At 43.9% G+C, this 21,492-nt stretch overlaps 1 protein-coding gene across 1 annotated transcript in view; it reads left to right on the top strand.

Moving 5' to 3' along the window:
* LOC309564866 (homeobox protein MSX-2-like) overlaps nucleotides 1–21,492 on the top strand; it is a 46,078-nt gene that overhangs the window by 8,382 nt on the left and 16,204 nt on the right. The gene's annotated exons all lie outside the window — the stretch shown is intronic.

Here is a 21,492-nt window from a genome sequence, read left to right as displayed (position 1 = left end):
TCAGGTTTTACAGCTACCAGGGAATTCCCTAGATAGATATCTTTTACAGTTTTCCTCAAACAGGAAGTGAGTAAAAATCTACAACAGGGTATAGACAGTAATAAAAACCTGAGAGGCATGGGGTAGGGTGTGTGTGTGTGGGGGGGGGGGGGGCTAGCCATCCATTATTTTACTAAAAAATATGTATTATTTCAGTCAAAGGCGTAACTAGAACCTTCAGGGCCCCGGTGCAAGAAATCATGAAGGGCCCCTGGCTGGGACCCTTAACTTTCAAGCCTGGGGCTCTTCCCACTGATCCTGGGGCCCTTTACTCTCATTGCGGGCCCTTTATTACGGTCCTGCAGCGGGACTCTTTCACAAGTTCTGCAGTGGGCTCCCTTCCTGCCATCTTGGGGCCTTTCCACGGTGGTGGAATACCAGGGCCCGGTCGCAAGTGTGACCTTTACGATCCTGGAAGTTCACCCACTGGTGTCAGTAGTTTTTATTTTTTGGTATTTTAATTGTATTATTTTTTATCATTTTATTTTATTTTTTTACAATGTCACTGACTATGACTCTGTCCATTCAGAAAAGGAAGGAGCTGGTAAATGACATATATACCGACCCCTTCCTGGTTCTCTATTGTGACACATCCTCTGCAGCAGCCGGCAAGAGAGGGGAGGGAGCACAGTGGGGGGGGGGGCAGCACAGTACGGGGGGGGGGGAACCAGAGGAGCACACAGGGGCCCAGAGACAGCAGAACACAAGTGAACCGGATAGGAGGGGTGACGGGGGGCAGCATACAGAGCAACCAATCTCCTCCATTTTCTCCTGCAGCTACAGGAGGAAAAGGGAGGACAGTGATTTCTCTACATGCTGCCCCCCCCCCCTCCTATCCAGGTGTACAGGGGAGCCACACAGGCTCCCTGGAACATGGGGCCCGGTTGCAATTGCAACCCCTGCAACCACTGTAGTTACGCCCCTGATTTCAGTCTGTGTTGGATTTAATAAATTTTCATATCTTTTATTAAGGTTGTTGTAAAAATGTTAGCAAAGAAAATCTCTCTATAATGAAGTTCCCAATAGCAGTAAAACCCTACATGGGGTTCCAGTCCTTCTCCACTCGATGTAAAACTAAAAGAAACTTTTGGCTGGACATACACTTTAAAGCAATTCGGTCAGCAACTACAAAAAAGGTTCTACCTAAATGTAGACATAAAAATTGGAGAATGGGGAATTCTATGTCTGTAGGCCTTCCTGACAGCAACAGACATCCCCTGCACACATCTTCTCGGAGGGAAGGTTGATTGGCTGGGATTTATTTTTTTCACACTGATCGCTATTCTTTCCTATGAGAGGGGCCTGTGCTGGGTGTCTCTGGAGCTTCCCCCCAACTCCCCATAAGAGAATATGAATGCAGGTTTGCCAAATGTGTGTACTTGTGGTACAGACTTTTATTGCACAAATTGTCAGGCATGTGATTTGTGCATGTATGGCTGAACGCCATTGAATGTCTGTAGCCCATGCAATAACAGATGCCACAAGATACCTGCTATCAGCTTTTCCTAACCATGGAAATCAAACCCCAGAAGCTAAGTGAAACTATTTAAAGAGAGGCACAGAAGGGAAGGTTACAGGCGGCATGGCATGGTGTCAGATTTTATATAGGACTTTTACTATTAAAAGTTTAAAATGGTTAAAAAATATTTGTGTTACATATTATTACATTGAACCTACAGCAGTAAACCTATGTTTTGGCTGTCATTTTCCTATGTATATATCCAGAGCTGCTGTTAGAAATCACGAGGCCCCTTACAGCCTACCTGGCAGGCCCTCCCCCCCCTCAAATTTATCAAGACAATATTTTTACAAAAAATACACTAAAATCATTATTAGGGAACACAAGCAGAACCTGTGTGAATTGGCCCATTTTTAATTGTTTTTTACATTTAAAAAAAAAAATGTATAATTTTTTTTTAAATGTTAAAAATGTTTTCACAAATATTTTATTTTACATTTTTTTTAAAATTATTTAATACAATGTTTAATTATTATTATTTGTTTTCAATTTGTTTTGTTTTTTTACAGGACAGTGCTGGGGGGGGGGGGGGCACAGTGAAAAGTGGGCACACAGGGAGGGGAGGGGGATCAGAAGCAAGTAGAATAGGAAGGGGGATCAGTGATGGGGAAGCAGTTACAGGAATGATGCCCTGTGTCTGTGTCTCTCCCTGCAGCAGCTGAAAGCTGGCAAGGGGGGGGGGGACTGGCTTTCAGCTGCTGCAGAGAGCCGCACAGTGGCTTCCTTCTGTAATTGCCCCTCCGCCCGACCACACCGATTCCCTGTGCTGTTGGGGCCCCCCCTGTGTGCCTGGGCCCCTTACAGGAGGACTGGTAATCCCCCCCTATCAGCGGCCCTGTATAGATCAGCTATTTTGACTGTATCCCCTCTCGGCCTTCTTTATTAACCGTTTTCAACACTGGTCTCGTGTGCCTTTAATTTATGTGAGTATTTTGCTGGAATTGATTGTCTACACTATATTCTATCCATTTCTTCTATTTATTTTATGGGCATAATTAATTGCTGATTATCACTAACTTAAACTATCTTTATTACTTCAATATGAAGATAGAAAGGAGAAAATTGGACACATTTGGTGAATCTGATTGCCTTTTGCGATCAGTAGCAGATCAGAAGATGCAGTAGAATTATTTGGATTACATGGATTTCCAAATCCCATGATTCTATGTAGAATGTAAAAATCTACATGCACCTATTTAGACAAATTTAGCAGACATTCACTAAGTTCACCAAATGAATCAATATTCCTATCTCTTTTCTGCTTTAAATTGGCCTTTTCTCAAGAATGTAGGGGGGCTTGGGAAGGGGTCATAAGACTCATAATCAATAGGAGAATATCTTGCTTTTAACCACTTCTGGACCGGAAGATTTCCCCCCTTAATGACCAGGCCATATTTTGCGATTCGGCACTGCATTACTTTAACGGACAATTGCGCGGTCGTGCAAATAAACACTGTACCCAAATAAAATTGATGTCCTTTTTTTTCAACAAATATAGCTTTCTTTTGGTGGTATTTGATCACCTTTGCAATTTTTATTTTTTGCGCTTTAAACAAAAAAGAGCAACAATTCTGAAAAAAAAAAAACAATATTTTTCACTTTCTGCTATATAACATTCCCCAAAAAAAAATGTAAAAATCAGAATTATTTAACATTTTAGGCCAAATTGTTTTCTGCTAAATATATTTAGTAAAAAAAAATGATTGGTTTGCGCAAAAGTTATCGCGTCTACTAACTACGGGAAAGATTTATGTCATTTTTATTGTTTTTTTTTTACTAGTAATGGCGGCGATCTGCGATTTTTAGCGGGACTGCGACACTCTGGCGGACAGATCAGACCCCTAACTGACATTTTTGACACTTTTGGGGGGGCCAGTGACATTACTACAGTAATCAGTGCTATAAATATGCACTGTTACTGTAATAAGGGGTTAAAACTGTGGGTGATCAAGGGGATAAATGTGAGCCTAGGGGAGTGATTATAAAAAAAACGTTTTTTACTTTCTGCTATAAAACATTCCCAATAAAAAAAATTTAAAAAATCTATTTTTTTTATCAGTTTAAGCCAATTTGTATTCTGCTAAATTTTTTTGGTAAAAAAAAAAAAATCCCTGGAAAGGAGACGCCTGAGAGGGGACATGATAGCGATATACAAGTACCTCAACGGTGATCTCAGCATAGAAAAAAAACTGTTCACAAATGCATGAGGCCACAAGGTCATTCAATGCGATTAGAGGAGAAGAGATTTAACCTTAGGGTACGCAGGGTTTTTTTTACAGTAAAGGCTACAAGATTGTGGAGTTCTCTACCACAAATGGTAGTAACTGCGGGGAGTATGGCTACTTTTAAAAGACTCTTGGATGTACATCTTAATGATCAAAACATTCAGAGGTATGCGAGATGATTGCGCCCACACACACCTACAACAGGTTGAACTGGATGGACTATGGTCTTTATTCAACCTCAAATACTATGTAACTATGTAAAAAGCGTATAATAATTGGTTTGCACAAAAGTTAGAGCATTTACAAACTATGGGATAGATTTTTGGACTTTTTATTTATTTATTTTTTATTAGTAATGGCAGTAATCAGCAATTTTTGTCGGGACTGCGACATTGCGGCAGACATCTGAGACTTAGTGACACTTTTTGGGGACCAGTGACATTAATACAGTGATCAGTGCTAAATAATATGCACTGTTCCTGTATAAATGACACTGGCAGGGAAGAGGTTAACACTGGGGGTGATCAAGGGGTAAATGTGTTCCCTGTATGTGCTTTCTAACTGTGGGGGGGGGGGGTGGATTAAACAGAGGCACAGTGAAATCGGTGATTCAGCTCTTTCCCTGCCTCTCTGACAGGAGAGCCGTCTTGCATTGTTTTAATTCCAGACAGCTCTCCTGTCAGTTTAGCCGAAGATCGCGGGACGCTGGTAGCGATCGAGCCCGCACCTCCCACGGTCTGCATAGAAATGCTACTCTATTGCTACCCTACCATGTTAGTGAAAACCAACCTAAATATATTCATATTGCAGATTTGTCATCGACATGCAGAAAAAGAACAGTTAGTAAATGTTATATAAATTTAGGAATGAGGGTTTCCCAGGCATAATGCCACTAATATTCTTCATCTAATTTAAATAAGGGTCCTTTCACACGAGCGGTGCGCTGGGCGGACTCCTCTTTTCTCAGCAGGGATCGATCTGCCGATCCCCACTGAGCAGGTGGATGACAGCTCCGTCTCTGCTTACTTTTCAAAGATGGAGCTGTCAGATCCTCGCTCTCCTCTATGGGAGATCAGATGAGAACGGACCGCCCATCCATTTTTATCCGATCCGATTCCTCAAGATGAATGGAAAATAGGGTTTCCATCCATCCAGATTTCACGGACAGGATCGGATAGCATCGGGTATCAGCGGACATGTCTCCGGTGACATCCGCTGCCCCATAGGGATGCGTGGAGGATCCGATCAGGTCCGCCTGAAAAACTGACAGGCCGACCTGATCGGAAAGCCCGTGTGAAAGGGGCCTAAAACATATTTTCATTTAAGGCAACATTGAAGATACACAAATGAATTTAACTGGTTGCCGGCCGCCGCACGACTATAAACGTCGGCAGTCAGCCCCGGCCAGGCAAAGTGACGTATATATACGTCACTAGCCTGTCACTTGCTTGGTAGCCAATAGCGGACGAGCGCACGCCCGTGGAGGCGCGCTCCCGCCCCGGCTCGTTCCCCAGCAAGTCCGTGCGTGTGATCGGCGGACCCGATGTCCGCCGGTCACTAGGCGATCATCGGTGCAGAGGGAGAAAAGCAGGCGGCTGATGTAAACAAGCCGCCTGTCATTCTCCCCTGTGTGGGAATGGTGATCATACGGTTCTACTATGTAGGACCGTTGATCACTGTTCCTACACTAGTAGCCATGTCCAATCACAGTAAAAAGCATGCCCCTAGGGACACACTTAACCCCTCCTTCCCCAATAAAGTTAACCCCTTCCCTGCCAGTGTCATTTTGCAGTAACAGTGCATATGTATAGCACTGATTACTGCAGTAATGTCACTGGTAACCCCAAAAGTGTCAAAAATGTCAGTCAGGGGTCCGATCTGTCTGCCGCAATGTCGCAGTCCCGCAAAAAAAAACGCAGATCGCCGCCATTACGCGTTTAAAAAAAAACACCAAAAATGACAGAAATCTTTACCTTAGTTAGTAAACGCAATAACTTTTGCGCAAACCAATCAAAATACACTTTTTGCGATTTTTTTTACCAAACATATGTAGCAGAAAACAAATTGGCCAAAAATGTTAAAAAATTTTGATTTTTACATTTTTTTGGGGGGAATTTCATATAAAAAAATGTGAAAAATATTGTTGTTTTTGCAAAATTTACGCTCTTTTTTTGTTTATAGCACAAAAAGTAAAAATTGCACAGGTGATCGAATACCACCAAAAGAAAGCTCTGTTTGTGGGAAAAAAAGGACGTCAAATTGGTATAGGTACAGCTTCGCACGACCGCGCAATTGTCCGTCAAAGTCACGCAGTAAATAATCGCAAAAAAAACCCTGGTCAGGAAGGGGGTAAAATCTTCCGGGGCTTAAGTGGTTAATAACATTCTTAGAGGATGCCTTAAATCTGTACCTAGTGTTGAAGATCAGTCTACTTTTCACAGACAGTCTCAGTTATACCTAACACCAGCAGTACATATTTGGCTATGGAATTTTTTTTCCCTTTACAATTAGCTTGACTTACATATAACAGTGGCATCTAATCGGATTCATCTTTATTTGAAAAATACATTTTTTTCAGGTAGTTTTAGCAGCGACACATGCTTTTTCAACAAACTGTAACAGGTTTGCTTTAACCAGCAAATTACCGTGAAAAAGAGGCCAACACCCCAAAACTGAACAATAGTCAAAAAAGGGGGAAAAAACAGGATTTTAAAGGCCAATGAAGGAGGGGTGGTCACAAATGCAACATTTTTCCAATAAACATTTTTTTTATTAAATCATAAAGATAAAAGAGAAATATGTATGCATACAAAATTTACATATAAAATTGTCATGTTCCCTAAAGAATCACTGATACATAATACCAAATTGGCAACAATTGTGTCTCACAGTGAATGTAAACAGTAGGTCCTCAAAGAGCTGACGCGTTTCGCCAGAGGCTTCTTCAGGGCCAGAGAGACCTTCAAAACACTTTTTCCCATAGAGTCATACACCAGGCGTATCATCTCCCAGGGCGGGCATCAGGACAATATGTGGATAGAACAGCCACATTCATGTACTCAAAACATATATAGTAGTATGATGTAGGTAAGGTACTTAATATCACCGGTTTGAAGGGGGTGTAGATATCCAATTTAATTGGGCTGATCACCCAGCAGGGTAGTTTATTATACCAATGTATCCGGCAACTCACTATGGAGATTCCCTCCACCCAAATACCGGGCGGTACCCTTGACCTGGTGACAGTATTTAAGTTAACAAACCCTTCCATGAGATCCAAATGTCAGCACAGTACACACCAGCAATGTACGGTCCTACAGGACCGAAGCCGCTAGACCCAGCCTTGACAGAGAAACCTCCTAAAGCGACACATGCTTTTTCAACAAATTGTAACAGGTTTGCTTTAACCAGCAGTAGCGGAAATTGGCCAGAACTTCACAAAGGCTCAGGGCTGCCGAAATAAATCACAGAGTCCTGTACAGCCTACCCAACTTCCTCCCCCCGAAAATATTAAAACAATATTGCAACTAAAAGTACATGAAAATCATTATAAGTGGATAATACAAACATAACATATCTTACAAAATTCCTGCTAAATCTAAAAGATAAAACTGCATTGAGTTAATAAATAAAGTTCTGTGTAAATGAGGTTGTGGGGCTCATTCACTTAGGTGATATGGCCTGTACAGTATAGTAAATGTGGCTATTGCTATGCAGGCAGCCTATGTTACGCTATGGGGACGCAGCAGCTGTATGAACACTGTTTCAAATTTGAAAGAAGTGTGGATGCAGGTGTACGGACCCAAATACAGACAGTGTGCATTCGAGGCCACTCACCCACACCTGCACACTTATCAAATTAGGACCTGCGGCTGTGTTCATACAGCCACTGTATCCTTATAGAATAACAGGCAGCTCCAGCCACACAAACAAACCGCTCATTCACACTGTATGGGCCAGAGAACCTGTATGAATGAGCCTTTACATTTGAAAACTATTTTTTACAATTTTTATATAATTCTTTTTTACAGTTTGTTATTTTTTAAGTTTTTTAATTATTCTTTGCAATTTTTTTGACAATGCTGTTGGGGGGGGGAGGGGGCTTGGGTGAAATATCAGGGGTTTAAAGAGATCCTTGACATCTCTCCTTTGAGACAGAGAAAGGAATTGAGGAAACAGATTCCTTTCTCTGTAGTCTCAGTTGCACTGAATATGAGTGAACAGGACACATAGGCTCCTGTTCATTCATAAACTGAAGCAGAGTAAACACAGTTCACTATGCTTCAATTTTGAATGGACACAGGAATGATCTGTACCGATCGCTCACTGTGTCCAATTCAGAAAAGTAAATTACATATATACCGGCCCCTTCCCCCAATCTCCATACCCTGGTGTTTTCCCCCTGTGTTATCAGGGGGACCTGGGCAGATGTGGGCAGCACAACAGAGTAAAATTGGGCAGCAGCAGGACAGTTTTAATCAGGGGGTAATAGGCCTAACCGATGTATGCCTAACTTTTCTAAGATGGAGTGGGGAATGTGAGTGATATAGGGGTTGATTTACTAAAGGCAAATCCACAGTGCACTACAAGTGCACTGCAAGTGTACCTGGAAGTAGTGCACAGTGGATTTGCCTTTAATAAATAACCCCCAATGTGTGAGGTGGTATAAGTGCACACTGTTCTTGTGCTTTATTTGCTTTTGCTTTCAAACATTTCAGCAATGTGCTGCAAACAAAAGGCAGTTCTAGAGATATTCTTTTTTTCAAGGGAAGTCAGTAGGGTTGAGCGGACACCTAGATGTCCGTGTTCGACGGGTTCGGCCGAACTTTAAAAAAAAGTCCGGGTCCGTGTCCCGGACTTTTACCGAACTTTTCCCGGACACCGAACCCCATTGAAGTCAATGGGGACCCGAACTTTAAGGCACTAAAATGGCTCTAAAACACCAAAGGAAAGGGCTAGAGTGCTGCAAATGGCAGCAAAACGTAATTAAGAGCATGGCAAGTGCTCTGCAAACAAATGTGGATAGGGAAATAACTTAAAACAACAAAAAAAAACAGAAAAATAAAACAATGTTCTTCTTCATCTCTGAAGGACGAGGCCCATATGGAGTAGGAGGGAGGTTGAGGTGGTGGTGGATGTGGCGGTGACATAGGCGTGCGCACAGGGTGTGCTGGGTGTGCCTGGGCACACCCTAATCACCTAGGGCACATAGCATTGCCAGTGAGGAGATGGGAAAGATCTCCCTGGGACCTGCTCTGCTCTATTTCTCCTTGCCTACAGGTACATGGCCCCGATACATTACTCTCCCTGCTGGCAAACACATGCATGTGTATTTCAACTTTGGGGTGCACACCTTAATGCAATAGGCTGCGCACACCTATGGGCGGTGTAGGTGGAAGCGGCGGTGGAGGAGGACCAGGGCCGGATTAACAGCATCATGGGCTTGGTGCTGAGGATTTTGAAGGGCCTTAAGGGCCGTGCCTTGCCATGCACCCAGAGGAGGAAGGGTGCAGCCATGCATGCCTAATTCAACATGGGATGCTGTCTCTGAAGCCCATAAACACATCCATGCATCGCCAACTGTCCCTCCTTGTCCGGCCTTCACGCTGTGTGGGGAGGTTCTGAGGGTGCTGCCTGGGGAAGCGAGCATAGAAGCCAGACTTCTGTGTTTACAAGTGACAGAAGAGCGGTAACAGTGAATATGGCCAACCCGGGGCCTATATAAAAGGTAGGGGCCTGGAGCTGCAGCTCCAATAGCCCCTACATTAATCTGGCCCTGAGGAGGAGGACGAGGTAGCCAACACTGCTTCTTTTCAAAAATTTTAAATGAGGGTACACCCCAAAAGAGTGAGAAAGAGCAAAAATGGAACAATGGGTGGGTAAGGTCGGTATCCATTGCTATTCTGCATAAGGTACGGAAAAGTCCCGTGGGATCCATGCCTGGTTCATTTTAATGAACGTGAGCTTGTCCACATTGTCTCTGGACAGGCGGCTGCGCTTGTCTGTTATAACGCCCCCAGCCGTGCTAAATACCCGTTCAGATAATACACTGGCTGCAGGGCACGCCAGCACCTCCAAGGCGTAAAGGGCAAGCTCAGGCCATGTGCCCAATTTGGAGACCCAGAAGTTGAAGGGGGCAGACCCGTCATTCACTACATGTAGGCGTGTGCACACATACTGCTCCACCATGTTGGTAAAATGCTGCCTCCTGCTAAGACGTTCCATCTGAGCTGCTGGTGCTGCTGTTTGTTGTGGCGTGCTGACAAAGCTTTTCCACATTTCGGCCATGCTAACCCTGCCTTCTGAGGTGCTGGCGGTGCCCTGGTTGCGTTGGCGACCTCCTCCTCCTCCTCCTCTGCCTTGTGCTTCCACTGTGGCCCCGCTGTCAGATGGGAATGCCAGCAGCATGGCGTCTACCAGCGTGCGCTTGTACTCGCGCATCTTGCGATCGCGCTCCAGTGAGTGAATTAAGGACGGTACGTTGTCCTTGTAACGGGGATCCAGCAGCGTGGCCACCCAGTAATCAGCACAAGTTAGAATGTGGGCAACTCGGCGGTCGTTGTGGAGACACTGCAGCATGTAATCGCTCATGTGTGCCAGGCTGCCCAGAGGCGACGAAAGGCTGTCCTCTGTGGGAGGTGTATCGTCCGTGTCCTCTGTATCCCCCCAGCCACGCACCAGTGATGGCCATGAGCTGGCCTGGGTGCCACCCTGCTGTGAACATGGTTCCATCTCCTCCTCCAGCTCCTCCTCCTCCTCCTCCTCATCCTCCTCATCCTCCAGAACTGTGCCCCTGCTGGACAATTGCGTCCCTGGCGTTTGCGTGTGCAGGAACCCACCCTCGGAGCCCCTTGCGAATGACTGCCCTGAAAGCCTTGGAAATGTTACCTCTTCATCCTCCTCCTCCTCCTCATCCTGTGCCACATCCTCTTCCATCATCGCCCGAATTGTTTTTTCAAGGAGGCATAGAAGTGGGATAGTTAAGCTGAGAACGGCGTCATTGCCACTGGCCATGTTGGTGGAGTACTCAAAACAGCGCAACAAGGCACACAGGTCTCGCATGGAGGCCCAGTTATTGGTGGTGAAGTGGTGCTGTTCCGCAGAGCGACTCACGCGTGCGTGCTGCAGCTGAAACTCCACTTTGGCCTGCTGCTGCTCGCACAGTCTTTCCAGCATGTGCAAGGTGGAGTTCCACCTTGTGGGCACGTCACATATGAGGCGGTGAGCGGGAAGGCCGAAGTTACGCTGCAGCGCTGCCAGGCGAGCAGCAGCAGGGTGAGAACGCCGAAAGTGCGCACAAACGGCCCGCACTTTCTGCAGCAGCTCTGACATATCGGGGTAGTTTTTAAGGAACCTCTGCACCACCAAATTCAGCACATGCGCCAGGCAAGGGATGTGCGTCAAACCGGCTAGGCCCAGAGCTGCTATGAGATTTCGCCGTTATCGCACACCACCAGGCCGGGCTTGAGGCTCGCTGGCAGCAACCACTCATTTGTCTGCTGTTCCATGCTCCTCCACAACTCCTGCGCGGTGTGTGGTTTGTCCCCCAAACAGGCAAGTTGTAAAACTGCCTGCTGTCGTTTACCCCTGGCCGTGCTGAAGTTGGTGGTGAAGGTGTTACGCTGTCCGGATGAGGAGGCGGTAGAGGATGAGGAAGCGGAGTAGGAGGAGTTAGGAACAGGAGGCAAACTGAAGCGCCCTGCAATCCTCGGTGGTGGAAGGACATGCGCCAAATTGCTATCCGCCTCAGGCCCATCCGCCACTGCATTTACCCAGTGTGCCGTTAGGGAGATATAACGCCCCTGACCGTGCTTACTGGTCCACGTATCCGTAGTTAGGTGGACCTTGGCACAGATGGCGTTGCGCAGTGCACACCTGATATTTTCCCCCACTTGGTTGTGCAGGGAAGGGATGGCTTGCCTGGAAAAGTAGTGGCGGCTGGGCACGACGTACTGTGGGACAGCCACCGACATAAGGTTTTTAAAACTGTGCGTCTCCACCAGACGGAATGACAGCATTTCAAAGGCCAATAATTTTGAAATGCTGGCATTCAGGGCCAGGGATCGCGGGTGGGTAGGGGGGTACTTCCTCTTCCTCTCAAGTGTTTGGGAGATGGAAAGCTGAACGCTTCCACGGGACATTGTGGAGATGGTTGTTGGTGACCCAGGTGGTGGTGTTGCTGACAGATCGTCTGTTTGCGGGGTGGCAGGTGCCGGTATCACTACAGATGTGGCTGGAGCGGCCGAGACTGCAGCAGAAGAGGAAGCAGGATGAGCCAGAGACGTTTCTTGGTTTTGAAGGTGTGTACTCCACTGAAGCTCGTGCTTTGCACTTAGATGCCTGATCATGCAGGTTGTGCTCAGGTTGAGAAGGTTTATGCCTCGCTTCAAGCTCTGATTGCACAGGGTGCAAACCACTCGTGTCCTGTCATCAGCACATTTTCTAAAGAACTTCCACGCTAGAGAACTCCTTTGAGCTGACTTTGGTGCGCTCGTTCCCTTGCTGCGTTGGGCAGTAGCGGGCGTAGTGTCTAGGGCACGGCCGCTCCGCTTCTGCACCCTGCTCCCTCTTCTGCTGTGCTGGTGGCTCTGTGCGACCACCGCCTCTTCCTCCAAACTACTCAGGTCACCTGCATGACGTTCATTCCATGTGGGGTCGAGGACCTCATCGTCCTCCACATCATCTTCCACCCAGTCTTCACCCCTGCCCTCCTTGTCGGTCTCCACAATGCTGAACGCCGCAGCAGTTGGCACCTGCGTTTCGTCATCATCGGAGACGTGCTGCGATGATCCTTGCATGTACTCATCTTGAGAAATAAGTGGTTGGGCATCGCTGCACTCAATCTCTTCCACTTCTGGGGCAGGGCTAGGTGGATGGCCCTGGGAAACCCTGCTGACAGAGTCCTCAAAAAGAATAAGAGACTGCTGTATGGCTTGGGGCTCAGACTGCTGGCCTGATTTGCAAGGGGGTGAGGTGAAAGACGGTTGGACATTGGCTGCAGGTGCCAACTCTGACCTTTCTGCAGTAGACTGGGTGGGAGACAATGTGAAGGAACTGGAGGCACTGTCAGCAGCAAACCAATCTACTATCGCCTCAACTTGTTCTGGCCTCATCACTTCTAGGGGCGTTTGATGCCCTACCAAATACTGATGCAGGTTCTGTCGCCTACTCACACTTGAGGAAGGTGTTTCACTTGTGCGTGTAGCTGGCACAGATCGACCACGTCCTCTCCTTGCAACAGGAGCTCTACCAGCAGCACCACGACCCAGGCCACGGCCCTTATTTGACGGTCTCCTCATATTTCTGTAATTTAAGATCTTGCCCTAGAAAGGTTTTTATTGAATAGCGGAATAGGAAATATGATCCAAAAAAGTGTATGTATCTCGCACGTACAAAACCACACTAGGCCCCAATTACTATTGTTTCTACCCCTAAAAGGATGGATGAGGAGTAGGAGGAGTATGGAACAGACAGCACCCTCAAATCTTCAGAAGTATGAGATGAACCCCAAAAACTTGGAAAGGTGGATCTCACACGTACCGACACAGACTATCCCGCAATTCAATTGATCCTCAAAGGTTTTTATTGAATAGCGGAATAGGAAATATGATCAAAAAAAGTGTATGTATCTCACACGTACACAACCACACTAGGCCCCAATTACTATTGTTTGTACCCCTAAAAGGATGGATGAGGAGTAGGAGGAGGAGTATGGAACAGGCAGCACCCTCAAATCTTCAGAAGTATGAGATGAACCCCAAAAACTTGGAAAGGTGGATCTCACACGTACCGACACAGACTATCCCGCAATTCAATTGATCCTCAAAGGTTTTTATTGAATAGCGGAATAGGAAATATGATCAAAAAAAGTGTATGTATCTCGCACGTACACAACCACACTAGGCCCCAATTACTATTGTTTGTACCCCTAAAAGGATGGATGAGGAGTAGGAGGAGGAGTATGGAACAGGCAGCACCCTCAAATCTTCAGAAGTATGAGATGAACCCCAAAAACTTGGAAAGGTGGATCTCACACGTACCGACACAGACTATCCCGCAATTCAATTGATCCTCAAAGGTTTTTATTGAATAGCGGAATAGGAAATATGATCAAAAAAAGTGTATGTATCTCGCACGTACACAACCACACTAGGCCCCAATTACTATTGTTTGTACCCCTAAAAGGATGGTTGAGCAGTAGGAGCAGGAGTATGGAACAGGCAGCACCCTCAAATCTTCAGAAGTATGAGATGAACCCCAACAACTTGGAAAGGTGGATCTCACACGTACCGACACAGACTATCTCGCAATTGAATTGATCCCCAAAGGTTTTAATTGAATAGCGGAATAGAAAATATGATCAAAAAGAAAGTGTATGTATCTCGCACGTACACCACCACACTAGGCCCCAACTACTATTGTTTGTACCCCTAAAAGGATGGTTGAGCAGTAGGAGGAGGAGTATGGAACAGGCAGCACCCTCAAATCTTCAGAAGTATGAGATGAACCCCAAAAACTTGGAAAGGTGGATCTCTCTCACACGTACCAACACAGACTATCCCCCAATTTAACTGATCCCCAAAGGTTTTTGATTAAATAGCGGAATAGAAAATATGATCCAAAAAAAGTGTATGTATATCACACGTACACAACCACACTAGGCCCCAATTACTATTGTTTGTACCCCTAAAAGGCTAGATGAGGAGTAGGGGGGGTATGGAACAGGCAGCACCCTCAAATCTTCAGAAGTATGAGATGAACCCCAAAAACTTGGAAAGGTGGATCTCTCTCACACGTACCAACACAGACTATCCCCCAATTTAACTGATCCCCAAAGGTTTTTGATTAAATAGCGGAATAGAAAATATGATCCAAAAAAAGTGTATGTATATCACACGTACACAACCACACTAGGCCCCAATTACTATTGTTTGTACCCCTAAAAGGCTAGATGAGGAGTAGGGGGGGTATGGAACAGGCAGCACCCTCAAATCTTCAGAAGTATGAGATGAACCCCAAAAACTTGGAAAGGTGGATCTCTCTCACACGTACCAACACAGACTATCCCCCAATTTAACTGATCCCCAAAGGTTTTTGATTAAATAGCGGAATAGAAAATATGATCCAAAAAAAGTGTATGTATATCACACGTACACAACCACACTAGGCCCCAATTACTATTGTTTGTACCCCTAAAAGGCTAGATGAGGAGTAGGGGGGGTATGGAACAGGCAGCACCCTCAAACCTTCAGAAGTATGAGATGAACCCCAACAACTTGGAAAGGTGGATCTCTCTCACACGTACCAACACAGACTATCCCCCAATTTAACTGATCCCCAAAGGTTTTTGATTAAATAGCGGAATAGAAAATATGATCCAAAAAAAGTGTATGTATATCACACGTACACAACCACACTAGGCCCCAATTACTATTGTTTGTACCCCTAAAAGGCTAGGAGTAGGGGGAGTATGGAACAGGCAGCACCCTCAAACCTTCAGAAGTATGAGATGAACCCCAACAACTTGGAAAGGTGGATCTCTCTCACACGTACCAACACAGACTATCCCCCAATTTAACTGATCCCCAAAGGTTTTTGATTAAATAGCGGAATAGAAAATATGATCCAAAAAAAGTGTATGTATATCACACGTACACAACCACACTAGGCCCCAATTACTATTGTTTGTACCCCTAAAAGGCTAGATGAGGAGTAGGGGGGGTATGGAACAGGCAGCACCCTCAAACCTTTAGAAGTATGAGATGAACCCCAACAACTTGGAAAGGTGGATCTCTCTCACACGTACCAACACAGACTATCCCCCAATTTAACTGATCCCCAAAGGTTTTTGATTAAATAGCGGAATAGAAAATATGATCCAAAAAAAGTGTATGTATATCACACGTACACAACCACACTAGGCCCCAATTACTATTGTTTGTACCCCTAAAAGGCTAGATGAGGAGTAGGGGGGGTATGGAACAGACAGCACCCTCAAACCTTCAGAAGTATGAGATGAACCCCAACAACTTGGAAAGGTGGATCTCTCTCACACGTACCAACACAGACTATCCCCCAATTTAACTGATCCCCAAAGGTTTTTGATTAAATAGCGGAATAGAAAATATGATCCAAAAAAAGTGTATGTATATCACACGTACACAACCACACTAGGCCCCAATTACTATTGTTTGTACCCCTAAAAGGCTAGGAGTAGGGGGAGTATGGAACAGGCAGCACCCTCAAACCTTCAGAAGTATGAGATGAACCCCAACAACTTGGAAAGGTGGATCTCTCTCACACGTACCAACACAGACTATCCCCCAATTTAACTGATCCCCAAAGGTTTTTGATTAAATAGCGGAATAGAAAATATGATCCAAAAAAAGTGTATGTATATCACACGTACACAACCACACTAGGCCCCAATTACTATTGTTTGTACCCCTAAAAGGCTAGATGAGGAGTAGGGGGAGTATGGAACAGGCAGCACCCTCAAATCTTCAGAAGTATGAGATTGTGTTCACTGTACCCCACAAAGATTGAGTTCACTGCACCCCACAATGATTGTGTTCACTGCACCCCACAAAGATTGTGTTCACTGCACCTCACAAAGATTGTGTTCACTGTACCCCCCAAAGATTGTGTTCACTGCACCCCACAAAGATTCTGTTCACTGTACCCCACAAAGATTGTGTTCACTGCACCCTAAAAGGATGTTGTTCACTGCACCCCACAAAGATTGTGTTCACTGCACCCTAAAAGGATGTTGTTCACTGCACCCCAAAAAGATTGTGTTCACTGTACCCCCCCAAAGATTGTGTTCACTGCACCCCACAAAGATTGTGTTCACTGCACCCCAAAAAGATTGTGTTCACTGTACCCCCCAAAGATTGTGTTCACTGCACCCCAAAAAGATTGTGTTCACTGTACCCCCCAAAGATTGTGTTCACTGCACCCCACAAAGATTCTGTTCACTGTACCCCACAAAGATTGTGTTCACTGCACCCCAAAAAGATTGTGTTCACTGTACCCCCCCAAAGATTGTGTTCACTGCACCCCACAAAGATTCTGTTCACTGCACCCCACAAAGGATTTTGTTCACTGCACCCCAAAAAGATTGTGTTCACTGCACCCCAAAAAGGATTTTGATCACTGCACCCCAAAAAGGATGTTGTTCACTGCACCCCAAAAATGATTTTGTTCACTCCACCCCAAAAAGATTGTGTTCACTGCACCCCACAAAGATTGTGTTCACTGCACCCCAAAAAGATTGTGTTCACTGTACCCCCCAAAGATTGTGTTCACTGCACCCCACAAAGATTCTGTTCACTGTACCCCACAAAGATTGTGTTCACTGCACCCCAAAAAGATTGTGTTCACTGCACCCCAAAAAGGATGTTGTTCACTGCACCCCAAAAAGGATGTTGTTCACTCCACCCCAAAAAGATTGTGTTCACTGCACCCCACAAAGATTGTGTTCACTGCACCCCAAAAATGATTTTGTTCACTGCACCCCAAAAAGGATTTTGTTCACTGCACCCCAAAAAGGATGTTGTTCACTCCACCCCAAAAAGATTGTGTTCACTGCACCCCAAAAAGATTGTGTTCACTGCACCCCACAAAGGATTTTGTTCACTGCACCCCAAAAAGATTGTGTTCACTGCACCCCAAAAAGGATGTTGTTCACTGCACCCCAAAAAGGATTTTGTTCACTGCACCCCAAAAAGATTGTGTTCACTGCACCCCACAAAGGATTTTGTTCACTGCACCCCACAAAGATTGTGTTCACTGCACACCAAAAAGGATTGTGTTCACTGCACCCCAAAAAGATTTTGTTCACTGCACCCCAAAAAGATTGTGTTCACTGCAGCCCAAAAAGATTGTGTTCACTGCAGCCCAAAAAGATTGTGTTCACTGCAGCCCAAAAAGATTGTGTTCACTGCAGCTCACACACAGAAAAATGGATGTGGATCACTGACACCTGCCTATCTCCAATCCCACACCACACAGCAATATCGATTGTAGTTTGTAGAACACAGTTTCCCTAAAATTCAGCAGACTCTGTCCCTAACAGGATTGAGAAGAGATCGTAGATCAGGATTGAGTGCAGATTCACCCCACCCCCCACACAGCAATATCGATTGTAGTTTGTAGAAGACACTGACCCTATAATTCAGCAGACTCTATCCCTAAAATGCCTACAACTCGCCCTGCCTAAACACTCCGACCTGTCCCTCAATTCTATCCGGACACAAATGGTTTTTTCCTGCCTATCTTTCCCTAATCAGCAGCCAGCACATTGATGTGTGCTCTGTCCCTGATCTAAGCAGCATAATGACGCCGCTGCGGCTGCCTCGAACTTATAAAGACTTGGTCACATGCTTCAGACGGCCAATCACAGCTACTAAGACATTTGCAGGCATGGCTGGGATGGCTTAAGGCACACCAGTTAAACGATTGTTGATTGGCTGTTGAAAGCCCGCCATGAAAAGAGCGCCAAAGCATGCAAAACCCGGAAATAAAACGACCGAACACGGATTTTTACCCGAACATACAGTAAAGTGTCCGTGTCCGTGTTCGGGTACAAAAAATCCAATTATTCGGTACGAACACGAATAATACAGTCCGTGTTCGCTCAACACTAGAAGTCAGCTTAAAAAAAAGTTTGCTATAGATGAAACAGTGATCATAAAGAAAACCTTGGCCTTAAAAAAAGGCAGCTTTAGAGACATATGGTCAGTAACAAGTAAATGCTGCACTTTGAACAGTGAAGCATTTAGTTATTACTTAAAAAAAGGTCCTATCTATTTAAAATACAATAAAAAAAAGACCCCAAAAGAGATGAAAACTCCAAAATACTACCCTTGAAACAAAATCCTATTGTTTTTACGGTAAGCTTTACTGCAAAAAAAATCTTTAAATAAAATCCCAACAAAATAAAATAAAAAACAATATATTCCAAAATAAATAAATTTAAAAAAATAAAAAATAAGTAATACAAAAGCCCCTTTCTTTTTTTTTAAGGGAAGTCAGCTTAAAAAAAAGTTTGCTATAGATGAAACAGTGATCATAAAGAAACCATTGACCTTAAATCAGCCACAAAATAAAATTTGAAACAAAAAGCTCCCAATAATTAAGTAAAAAAAAAATGCAACAAAGGCATTTATTGCCCAAAAAAAGCTATTAATCAGAAAAAGGGTCCATGCATACTAAGCGACTGAAAAAATGCCAGAACCTCTGGCAGAAAAAACAGCATAAAAAACGCTCGTAGTGGCTCCTGTTGCACAAGAGTTTATGTGTGTTTAAGGACATTTGCTTTTATAAGCATTTTTTTCCAAAACATACCCTCTGATTATTTTTTACTATAATCAATATATACTTAAAAAACTCATAATGTTCCTAAATGCCACATTTAGGCGCGCTTATGTGTGTCAAGCATTTTTTTCTGCCCAAAAGCTCCTCTCGAAAACGTACTTGTGATGGCTTTTTCATCCTAAAAATGCTCTTCTGCAAAAATGCCTGTTAACACCCAATGTGCATGGACAAATAGAGTTTCTTATACATGCTGAAGAAAAAAACCTGCTAAAAGCCTGTATAAGCAGCATTTGTTTATGCCCAGTGTGCATGCCGCCTTACAGTACAGTTTCTTAACTAGCTAAATCTTTCCTTATGCAGTTTTTCAGCCTACTGTATCCTTTCATACTGCAGCTTCCAATACACTGTGTCATTGTGTCCCCTTTTTATAGCGAACGGGCTGACTTATCCAAAACGCCCCCTTACTAGCCCTTCTAATCCTGCTGGCTATAGTTCAAAGGCCATGCAGTATGTTAAGGTAAAGAAAAATTCTCCAGAATTCTTTTTTCAAACCCTTAGGATTTTCGTTGAATCCTTGTTTGTGGCGAACCCAAACCTAGTCCCTAACTGTGAGTCAATAATATATCAATCACCAATAAAAAACTGAGAAAAGCCTGAGCTACGCTTACTGTATTTTATATAGGGAAAAACATACAGGAAACATGAATTAATGTTGGGAGAAATGCCATAAAAACTTCCACATGTTTGTCTAACATGTAGTTATGATGGACCTTGAGGTTGCCAAATATTACATATAGACAACATAATAAAAACAGACTACCTATTATCAAGCCTCAAAGGTCAGAAAATCTTAGCATGTTAAATAGTAACAAATCATTCAGAGTACTGAAGGGCATCAAGTTATATATTTTCTTAAAATTCTGTTGTAATGAATAATTAATTAAATTAATATTGGCTTTTGGATACATTTTTAATATGTACAAAATAAACACAAATTACATCGTTAGATTAAAAAAAGTCACATGTCCATCAAGTTCAATCAGAATACAAAAAAAATAAAAATAAAAACCTACTGTACTGTGACAATCAGGCAAAAAGGCACATTATCATCATCCAAACCACTATTATTTCATAAAGATGAGACAAAGGATGCTATAGTTTGGTTCCCTATATACCTATAAACATTGATGGTGTCCACACACATACGGATCTAATAAGCAGATTTTTGCAATTAGCAGTGGCATTGTGAGCCTGGCATGCAAGCTCTATTGGTTGCCTATTGGGTTACCAATCTGATAGACTTGATAGGCAGCCCAAAATCTGAAGGTGCAAACATGGCAGTAAAGGTAAAGGTGCAAGCATGGCAGTAAAGGTAAAGGTGCAAACATGGCATGCTGACAATGCTGCTTCTAATTGTAAGGCAGTGACTTAGCGTTGTCAGCCTGCCACATGAAGTGCTTGTACTGCCTGTATATTTAGGTAGGAATCTTTGCAAAAAAAGTCACAACGAATTTTTTGCTCTACAAAGTTGCATACAACGAGCAATGATGCCAAACATACTGAAAAAAAAATCAATTTTGGATTTACATACAAGAGGTGGGAAATGTAACTGATTTTTCAGTTAACAGATTGAAAGGTTTGCTCTCATCAATGATTTTTTTTATGATTTATTTTTTATAAGAAAAATAAAAAAATGTAATTTTTTTTAAAAATTATATAATTCATTTGTTCAATATAAGTTACTGATAGGAACATTGATTCTTCCATCACTACAGTGTACATTGAGGCCATACATTTTTATTTTTCAGAAAAAGCCTAAAAACCATGATGACACCACATACAGCCAAAGTAAACCACATACAGTATCTCACAAAAGCAAATACACTCCTCACATGGGCCCTTTTTCACTTAGGGGTGTACTCACTTTTTTTTGCCAGCGGTTAAGACATTAATGGCTGTGAGTTGAGTTATTTTGAGGAGACAGCAAATTTACACTGTTATACAAGCTGTACACTTACTACTTTACATTGTAGCAAAGTGTCATGTCTTCAGTGTTGTCACGTGCAAGAATGGTCAAACATTCCCATAGAAACACTCCTAAACCTTGTGGACAGCCTTCCCAGAAGAGTTGAATCTGTTATAGCTGCAAAGGGTGGGCCAACTCAATATTAAACCATACAGACTAAGACTGGGATGCCATTAAAGTTCACGTGTGTAAGGGCAGTCATCCCAATACTTCTGGTAATATAGTGTGTGTATATATATGTAATGTTTAACTAAACAAGCATAGCTAAAAAAAAAGTAAAAGACCTTTAAAATAATAGTCTAGCACAGCCCTCAAAATTTTCACTCGCCTGCTCACATTTGGTGAGTGAAAATAAGCTGAGGGCG

Source organism: Pelophylax lessonae (genome assembly GCF_965119305.1).
Source record: "Pelophylax lessonae genome assembly, chromosome: 9".
NCBI classification, from domain to species: domain Eukaryota; kingdom Metazoa; phylum Chordata; class Amphibia; order Anura; family Ranidae; genus Pelophylax; species Pelophylax lessonae.
The sequence above is the reverse complement of the archived record's forward strand: the minus strand, read 5'-3'. Positions and strand labels throughout refer to the sequence as shown.